Source organism: Bubalus kerabau, chromosome 6 (assembly GCF_029407905.1).
Source record: "Bubalus kerabau isolate K-KA32 ecotype Philippines breed swamp buffalo chromosome 6, PCC_UOA_SB_1v2, whole genome shotgun sequence".
NCBI lineage: Eukaryota > Metazoa > Chordata > Mammalia > Artiodactyla > Bovidae > Bubalus > Bubalus kerabau.
The window spans coordinates 118,623,743-118,633,069 of NC_073629.1; the positions used below are offsets into that span (position 1 = coordinate 118,623,743).

At 51.6% G+C, this 9,327-nt stretch overlaps 1 long non-coding RNA gene across 2 annotated transcripts; it reads left to right on the forward strand.

Annotated features, from left to right (window-relative positions):
- Window positions 1-305: 305 nt before the first annotated feature.
- On the forward strand, window positions 306-7,680 carry LOC129656344 (uncharacterized). Of its 2 annotated transcripts, none has more exons than XR_008716337.1 (3): window positions 306-480; window positions 5,823-5,960; window positions 7,114-7,680. It is a non-coding gene; the product is annotated as an uncharacterized LOC129656344 (long non-coding RNA). The 2 variants fall into 2 exon arrangements; XR_008716336.1 differs by lacking the exon at window positions 306-480 and adding an exon at window positions 1,232-1,338.
- The last annotated feature ends 1,647 nt before the right edge of the window (window positions 7,681-9,327 follow it).

Consider the following 9,327-nt stretch of genomic DNA (forward strand, 5'->3'; position numbering starts at 1 on the left):
CCCCCGGCTCCCCTCGACCTCGACGCCTGCCCCCGCTCGCCTCGACCTCGACGCCTGCCCCCCGCTCGCCTCGACCTCGACGTTGCCCCCCGCTCGCCTCGACCTCCACACCTGCTCTCCGCTCTCCTGTGAGGGGGGGTCAATCCAAGCCGGAGGTGGTATAGACCTTCCGCAGGGTCAGGAGGCTTGCCACCCTCTCTCTGGCCGCTCAGCTGTGAGGAGGGCGCTTGCTTTCCGCAGTCACATGCCGGTCGATGACCTTTTTCCAGGAAACTCACTGCGGAAGGCCGGAGGGACAGGCGGTCCCCCACCCCCTGCCCCCACAGGGAACGACGGGGCTCTGCCCCGAGCCGCCCTCGGGCATCCACGCGGCACAACCTGGTTAATGAGAAGCACACCCTACATCTTCGCCTAATTTAGTTTCCTGCCAAGACAGGTCGGCCTGAGTGGTTCCCACCTCGCTGGGGGCTGGGGACTCTGGTGAGCAGGAGGAGGAAGGGGCACCTTTGATAATTAACCCGGGGTTCTGCTGAATGGAGTGGGAGTGGGGGAGGGCCACCCTCTCTGCCCCCGCACTCACTGGAAGCACCGGCTAAGGAAGGTCAGGGAGAGAAGGGAGTTGGGAGGCGCTACGGGCGCCCCACAGAAGTCACAACGTGACCCAGATTGCTGTCCCCACCTTCCTGCTTTATTTGAGGCTGCCTGGTTCTCGCTTGGAACCCCCTGCTCTCCTGTACCTTAGACGGGCTGGAGCCACACCCCGGCCATGCTCAGAGCCCAGGGCAGAGCCAGGGTTCTGCTCAGGGGGCGGGTCCCATTCTTCCCCATGGGGGCACCAGCACCTTTGGCCGGCCCTTTAGGGGTACAGCCACTCTGGGCAGCCTGAGGCCTTGGCTTGGCCCTGCTTCTCAAATACAGCTGCTAAAAGATCCGGGGTGTGATTTCACGGCACGAGTCCAGGCGACTCAGAGCCAGGGCCTTGCTCACTTACGACCCAGCACCTGCTCCAGGGCCCTGCCTGGGCAGGAGGACAGCGAGCAGGTCTCAGGGCTGTGGGGGCTGAGGCTCGGTCCTGCCCCCTCCCACAAGCACCAAAGACCACAGCTGGAGCTGGGGAAAGTCAGCTTCAGTCTCAGACCAGCTGATGCCCCTATGCCCGGGTGCATCTGTGGGGTTTGTGCATCAGCTGGGCATTTCAGATGAAGCTCTGACTGTCGGCTGAGAACAGGGGGACACTGTGTGACTCGCTGCAGCTGGCCTGGGACTCTGAACTCCGGGACTTGTCTGGAGGCCGCTTCAGGCAGAGGAAAGGGCCTGAACAAGACCCAGGAAGAGGAGGTGTGCCATGTGCCGCAGACAGTGAACCCAGAGGCAGGCGGTCCAGCTACAGGTCTTTGGCGCCACGGGTCGAGATGGGAGGAGACAGCACCACGGTCTGGTTGGACAGACCTGGCGGAAGAGCAGTGCAACTGGAGAGGACAAAGTCAGGGTCAGAGTTCAAGGCAGGGTGGAAGAGTGGGCAGGGTGGGGTTAGGCCTAGGGCTGGGAAGGGGTCACAGGTGGGCAGGAACAGTGCTTGTCTGTTACAGACTTTTTTGTCCTTTGCTAATGGAAACTGTTCTCCTGGATTATGTTGAGTTTCCAGAGGATGCTTCCTGAAATTAACTGACAGGTCCTAGAGCAAACCGTTTCCAAAAGCACGATTTTTTCTTTGCATCTCAGTCTTTTCTCCTTTTGTTCTGGCAGGTCTTTTCTGAACCTCCCTGATTACAAAGCCCCGGGCATTTTCCATCCGCTGATGATCTGGGAAGTGAAGTTTCTGGACTGATAGGTGTGCTATGGTCCTTTCTGGAAATTCTGGGGGCCAGGAGACCTCCATCTTGCAGAGTTTCTGAGTTGAGTGAAGACTTCCTGTTTCTGCAGCCTGTTCTCTGACTTTGGCCAAGGGGTTTCATCTGTGGCTAACCCAGATTCAAGCTCTCATTATCTGTGGTTCCTTTTTCAGAAATCAGTTCAGTCACTCAGTCGTGTCCAGCTCTTTGCGACCCCATGGACTCAGCACGCCAGGAGTCCCTGTCCATCACCAACTCCCGGAGCTTGCTCAAACTCATGGCCATCGAGTCGGTGATGCCATCCAACCATCTCATCCTCGTCATCCCCTTCTCCTCCTGCCTTCAATCTTTCCCAGCATCAGGGTCTTTTCAAATGAGTCAGTTCTTTCTGTCAGGTGGCCAAAGCATTGGAGTTTCAGCTTCAGCATCAGTGCTTCCAATGAATATTCAGGACTGATTTCCTTTAGGACTGACTATTTTCAGAAATAGCAAATAGAAAACTTCAACCCCCAGCCATAGCCTCTCGGGGTCTTTCCCCATGGTTACACAACTCATTTCTTCAGATGTTGCAGACTTGATCCTTCAACACCAGCTGTATTTGTTGCTGGAGAAGAATTGCTGAGTGAGCTTTGATAGTTTGTCTTTCAAGGAATGGTTCACTTCATCAAAGACCATGAATTTATTGGCATAAATTTTTCATAGAATTCTGTCATTCTTTTAATAATTCTAATAATCTAGAATGGCTAAGTTCTCTTGATGCATTGACCCTTTATCATTACCATATAACTTCCTTTATCCTGCGTGATATTCTTTGCTTCAGAATGCCTTTGTCAGATATTAAGGTTACCACTCTAGCTTTATGTAAATTAGTACTGGCATAGCATGGTGTATCTTTTTACCATCCTTTTACCTTCAATCTATTTGTGTTTTTATATTTAAAGTGGGGTTTTTGTAAGCAGCACAGAGTTTGAGCTTTGCTTTTTATCTAATATGGCAACATCTGCCTTTCAATAGAGGCATTTAGGCAATTTACATTTAATGTGATTACTGACAGGATTCAATTTAAGGCTATTTTGTTGATATTCATCTGTTTTTATTCTCCCATTCTGCCCTCTTTGGAATTAATTGAGTAGCTTTTATGACTCCATTTTGTCCCCTTATAATGCTTCTTAGCTGTAGTTTCTGGTCTTGTTATCTGAGTGGCTGTCTTAGGGTCTAAACTTTAGATCTTCAAGTCATCACAGTCCATTTTCCAGTGATACTATATCATACCTAGCAGAGCGTAGGAGCCCTGTAAGAGTGTACTTCCATTTCTCCACTTTTTTTTAGCTTTTTTTTTTTTTTAATCAAAGACTTTGTTTTAACTTCATTTTGGAAAGATAATGTAGTTGGGTATAAAATTTCAGGCTAATAGCTTTTCTATTTTTGTAATTTAAACTTGCTGCTTTACCATCTTCCCACTCACATTGTTTCTGATGAGAAATCTGTTCTTGACCGACTTTTGTTCCTCTACATAAAATGCCATCTGTCTCTGGCCATGGTGTAGATTTCCTCTTCTTTACTGTTTTTGAGCAGCAAAGAATGTGATGTGATTTGCCGTGTGTGTGTGTGTGCACACGTGCACATACTCAGTTCAGTTCAGTCGCTCAGTCGTGTCTGATTCTTTGCGACCCCATGAATTGCAGAACGCCAGGCCTCCCTGTCCATCACCAACTCCCAGAGTTTACCCACACTCATGTCCATCAAGTCAGTGATGCTGTCCAGCCATCTCATCCTCTGTCGTCCCCTTCTCCTCCTGCCCCCAATCCCTCCCCTCATCAGGGTCTTTTCCAATGAGTCAGCTCTTCACATGAGGTGGCCAAAGTATTGGAGTTTCAGCTTTAGCATGAGTCTTTCCAAAGAAATCCCAGGATTGATCTCTTTTAGAATGGACTGGTTGGATCTCCTTGCAGTCCAAGGGACTCTCAAGAGTCTTCTCCAACACCACAGTTCAAAAGCATCAATTCTTCGATGCTTAGCTTTCTTCACAGTCCAACTCTAGGGCCTGACAAATTTGTCTTGTGTACTTCAGTCTTTTAATAAATATTTGGCCAATGGAAAGACAAATAGGAGACACACATGTTTGTAAACAAATTTGGGTTGAGGTGAGAGTACTACAGACTTGTCCCTAAGCTCAACAGCGCTGTGTCTGTATTCTCTGCCTGGTACTGTGCCTTCAAAATACCAGTCTCCACCCATGAGCAAAGGGTGACTTGAAAGATGTACCAGTGCACAGCAGCAGCGCTGTGATAACACGGTGTCTTAGGCTTCTCAAGGTTCTCAGATTGTTCGGGGATGGAAGGAGCACGGGCTAGAGAAAGTGAAAGCAGAAATGTTAGCTGCCACTGAAAACTGGTCACAAACAGAATTATAATGCAAGTCAGTTGGAAAACACAAGTGAGTCTCCACAAATGGGAAACTTAGAGCAGCCTGGTGGGTAGTCGCTGCTTACAACATCATCTGAGATTGGGAGACTGGGATTAACATGCACACCCGGCTGTATGTAAAATAGGTAATTAATGATAACTGCCATATAGCACAGGGGATTCCACTCAAAACTCTGTAATGGCCAATATGAGAAAAGAATCTAAAGAAAGGCGGGATTCATGTATGTATATAACTGGTTCACTTTGCTCTATACCTGAAACTAATACAACGCTGTAAATCGACTATACTCCAATTAAAAAAAACAAACAGTTACCATAAGCCCAGGCTTTTAGAAAAAACTCACTCATCTCAGGGACAATCTTTCATGCAGGATCCATGACAAGGCTGAAAGCAAGGGCTTCGAATCAGGGGTCCAGGTGCAGGTGTGAGGAAGCAGGTGGGAGAGCAGGTATGGGAGAGCCAGGTAGGGAAGCAGGGGTCAGGGAGCTGGTGTGGGGAGCAGGCGTGGGGGAGCAGGTGTTGGGGAGCAGGTGTGGAGGAGCAGGTGTGGGGAGCTGGTGTGGGGAGCATGTGTGGGGGAGCTGGTGTGGGAGAGCCAGGTGGGGGAGCAGGTGTGGGGGAGCAGGTGTAGGGAGCAGATGTGGGGGAGCAGCTGTGGGGTGCAGGTGTGGGGAGCAGGGGGTGAGTAGCATGTGGTGGGGAGCAGGTGTGGGAGAGCAGGTGTGGGGTGCAGGTGTAGGGGAATAGGGGATGGGGAGCAGGTGTTGGGGAGCAGGTGTGGGGGAGCAGCTGTGGGGTGCAGATGTGGGGAGCAAGGGGTGAGTAGCAGGTGGTGGGGAGCAGGTGGTGGGGAGCAGGTGTAGGGAGCAGCTGTGGGGGAGCAGGGGGTGGGGAGCAGGTGTAGGGAGCAGGGGGTGGGGAGCAGATGGTGGGGAGCAGGTGTAGGCAGCAGGTGTGGGGGAGCAGGTGTGGGGTGCAGGTGTAGGGGAGCAGGGGGTGGGGAGCAGGTGTGGGGATGCAGGTGTAGGAAGCAGGTGTTGGGGAGCTGGCATGGGCAGCAGGTGTGGGGGAGCGGGTGTGGGGGAGCAGGTGTTGGGGAGCTGGTGTGGGGATCAGGTGTGGGGGAGCTGGGGTGGGGGAGCAGGTGTGGGGAGCAGGTGTAGGGGAGCAGGTGTTGGGGAGCTGGTGTGGGGATCAGGTGTGGGGGAGCTGGGGTGGGGGAGCTGATGTGGGGGTGCAGGTGTGGGGAGCAGGTGTGGGGATCAGGTGGTGGGGAGCTGGTGTGGGGTGCAGATGTGGGGATCAGGTGTGGGGAACACGTGTGGGGAGCAGGTGTTGACCTCAAAGGAGGGGAGGTCATGATCGACCAGCAGGACACAGTATACATGCCAACCTGACGGGCAGCTGTATCTTTCAGTTAGGGGAGGAGGGACTGGGACATGGGACACAAACAACCCCTCTGGCTGGACCAAAGGAGAAGTCTTGAGGATAGGAGGATGGCCTGCTTGGGGGAGGAACTTTTCAGTGTATCTCCCCTTACGGACTCATTTTGCCTGTTTCCAGTCTGGTACCAGAATGGCTCACCAGAACAGAGTTCAAATGGTCTGTAGAGCACACTGTGGTGAGACCAAGCTCGTGGCAATGTGGTGAGCCAGGGAGAGCCTGACCCACTCTGAAGTTTGGAAGTCTGCAAGTTGAGGGGTATGACATTTGATTTTTAAGCCCTGGGCACTTCCTACATTACTTGGCATTGAAATCAATGTATGTGTGTGTGTGTGTGTGTGTGTGTGTGTGCAGTTGCTCAGTTGTATCTGACTCTTTGCGACCCTAAAGACTGTCACCCACCAGGCTCCTCTGTCCATGGGGTTTCCCAGGCAAGAATACTGGCGTGGGTAGCCATTTCCTTCTCCAGGGGATCTTCCAGATACAGGGATGGAACCTGTGTCTCCTTTGCTTCCTGCATTGGTGGGTGGGTTCTTTACCACTGTGCCACCTGGACACACCCTGGTCAGCGGTCAATATCTAAAATATTTTATAGCTAGTTTTATCGTTAAATAAGTCCTATTTGGTGAGTATAAGATATCCTATTTTTAAATAGTCTCAGCTCTATCGCTGCCTCGGTGTGTGTCCTCAGTCCCTTGAAGAAGCTGTGGCAGGCACTGAGCCCCAGAGAGAGACCCCAGAAGGCTCCAGGAAAGAACAAACAGCAAATCTGGCTTCAATATGTGCTGACCAAATCCGCTGCCCGCACCGCCCTCTTGTGGTCACGCAGGAGATGAAAAACTTCAAAGGCAAGCTACAAGGAGGCTATGATTTTGCACCAATAGAAATACGTTCTCCATCAGGGAAAGCATCGCCGCTGGGCACCCATTTTCCCACATTGTGCACGCACACACAAGTGTAAGCGAGAGAGATGCTTCGTCAGGATTACCTTCCTCTGTCAAAAAGAAATAGCATGAACATGACATTATTATTACTTTTTAAAAAATGTCAGAATGGTAGGTCATCACTCTGGCTGTCCAAAACCACAGGATGTCCAAGCTGGAAGGAATTTCTGAGATGATCTTGTTCAAATCCTTCCTTTGAAAAAATTAGAGAATTTAAAGTCTGGAGGTGTGGGTATCTTTCCCTGAGATCACACAGCGACCTGCTGGCGGTCTCGAGAGTGAAGCAGGAGAGCGGTTCCGGCAGCAGCAGGAGGCACAGGGGTGCCACGGTCCAGCGACAGGGGCCAGGCGTGGGTGCTTGGGGCAGGGCCTGGCACTGCCTCGGCTCTGAGGCATCCCGCGGGCAGGTGGTCACTCTCGCGTCTGCGTCCAGCCTGCTTCCTGACCTGACACCATCTCTCCCACAGCCTAACCTCGTGCAGAGCCTGTGTGCCAGGACCTGACAGGAGAGACCCAAATATCTGGGCAAAGGCCAGGACCCGGGTCCCCAGTCTTCTCAGGAAGTCCTCTCTTAGCTCCTCTGACCACTTGTCCTGATCGGAAGATGGCTGCTCTGTGGCCTCATGAGGAACAGTTCATGAGTTCTGGTGCTTTTTTAAACTTGGTCTTTAAAAACATATTTTTATTAATAAATTGTAGTAAAATGTGAGTGCCTTTATGAAATGTGTTATCTTAACCAACTTTTACCATGCAGTCCACCGGCATCGAGCGTCTTCGCACGGTTGTACCACCATCACCACCATCCTTCTCTAGAGTCTTCTCACCATTCCAGCCTGAGACTCCATCCCCATTGGACTCTGACTCCCTGTCCTCCTCTGCGACTCCCATCTGACTTTCCGTCTCCACGAATTTGACTATCCTAGGGACTGCAGTGTTGGTCCTTTCGTGACTGTTTTAGTTCACCAAGCATAAGGTCCTCAGGCTTCAAGTTTCTGTGTCCTAGCCTGTACCCAAGTGGCCTTTCCTTTAAGGCTGTATAATATTCCACCGTGTGCAGGGACCACAGCTTGCTTTTCCATTCGTCTGCTGCTGGACACGTGGCTTGTTTCCACAGTTCCTGGTGGGGGAGCCACCATCGCGTGAACTGCCAAGGACAGGAAGCCGGGCAATCACATCTCTTCCTGGGAGGGGCGCGCGTCCCCTCCCAGCCAGGTGTCCAGGAGCCCTCCCCTAGTCACAAGTGTGCTGGGGCAGCCTGGATTCCTTCCTTCTTGCCTGGGAGCTCGCCCATCCTGGCATCTGGCATGGGCTATACAGCCTAGGATCAGATGCTGTTTGAAATTTGGAATTGGATTAAAAAAAAAAAAAAAATCCAGAACCTGAAAAGAAATGTCCTTTCACATGATCTGAAAGCATAGAATAAGTGTTGGTGTGCTGAAAAGGTACTTCTCCAGTGGGCAGTTACCAAATGCACCAGAGGTCATTGGAGAGGGTGGGGTGGGGTGACGGCTCCCTCCTGCACAGCCTGCGGCTCACGAGGCGTGTGCCCTGTTCTGGGCCCTCTCGCCACAGCCTCATCATTCTCCTGATGACTGAAACCTTCCTCAACCTGTGTCTTTGCTCACCTCTCTCCGCCCGCTCGTCCTGAATGTAAACGCAGAGCAGGGATGGGACTGTCGCACAGCCCTCACCCTGACCGTGTGCTTTCTGTGTGCGCTCGCATCTCCCTGACACCCCAGGGCTGCCTTTCCCACAGCCTTCCCGCCAGCCAGGCCCCCTCCCCACGTCAGAATCACAGCCCGAGGCCAAAGGGAAGGTGACATCGCCCTTGCTGCAATTCTTCCACACCTCCCGGCTCTAAGCAGACAGCCCTTTTAAAATCCTGCACCCGGCTCACCCTTTGCTATGAAAACAGACTTCCTGTGTTCCTTCCACATCATTGACCGCTCAGGAGAGAAAGGTCCAGCTCAGCCTCCCTCTGGTTTAACTGGACATCCTTGGTCCAGAGAAGGGCAGCGGCCTGGGCAGACCTGCGCTGGCCAAGTGCGTGTGTCCAAGCAGGGCGACAGCCCAGGACACACGGCCAGCAGCCCCCAGGCGCCCCCGGTCCTCGCCCCTCTGCCTGCAGGCACTGGTGGTTTCAGCTCCCCAGAACCCAACAGGCAAAGCCCTAGGGGGTGACCTGACGTTCAGACGAGCTGCTCAAATAGCAAGTAAGTGCAATGAGACAAAGTCACATACGGTTAAGTAAAATCCTCACAGGGAACCATAAAGCTGTTCTTCTCTTTATGAACTTCTGAAGCAAATTGCTTCAGAAAATGAAAGTGTCATAAAAGATGGATTTCCATGGAAAACCTGGGGATGGTCGCTGAGAAATCATCTGGAGAACGAGCTATTTCCGTGACTCCAAGTTTTGGTGCTGCTTGAAACTGCAGCCTCTGTTAACAATGACTGGATTTTTTAATGAACAGACTTCCAGTTTTGCTACCTAGATGATATTCTCCTTAAGTCTTTGAAAACTAATTTTTAAAACTGGAAATGTGTTCTCATAGCAGTTCATTAATTTCTAATAAACTCAGTATGGACTCTTTTGTAGTTGGTAGAGTTCTTTTGAATATGAGCCTTTTATTTGCACTCCTTTGAGCTCTTGGAAAACTGCAAATTGCTAAATTGAAGCTTAA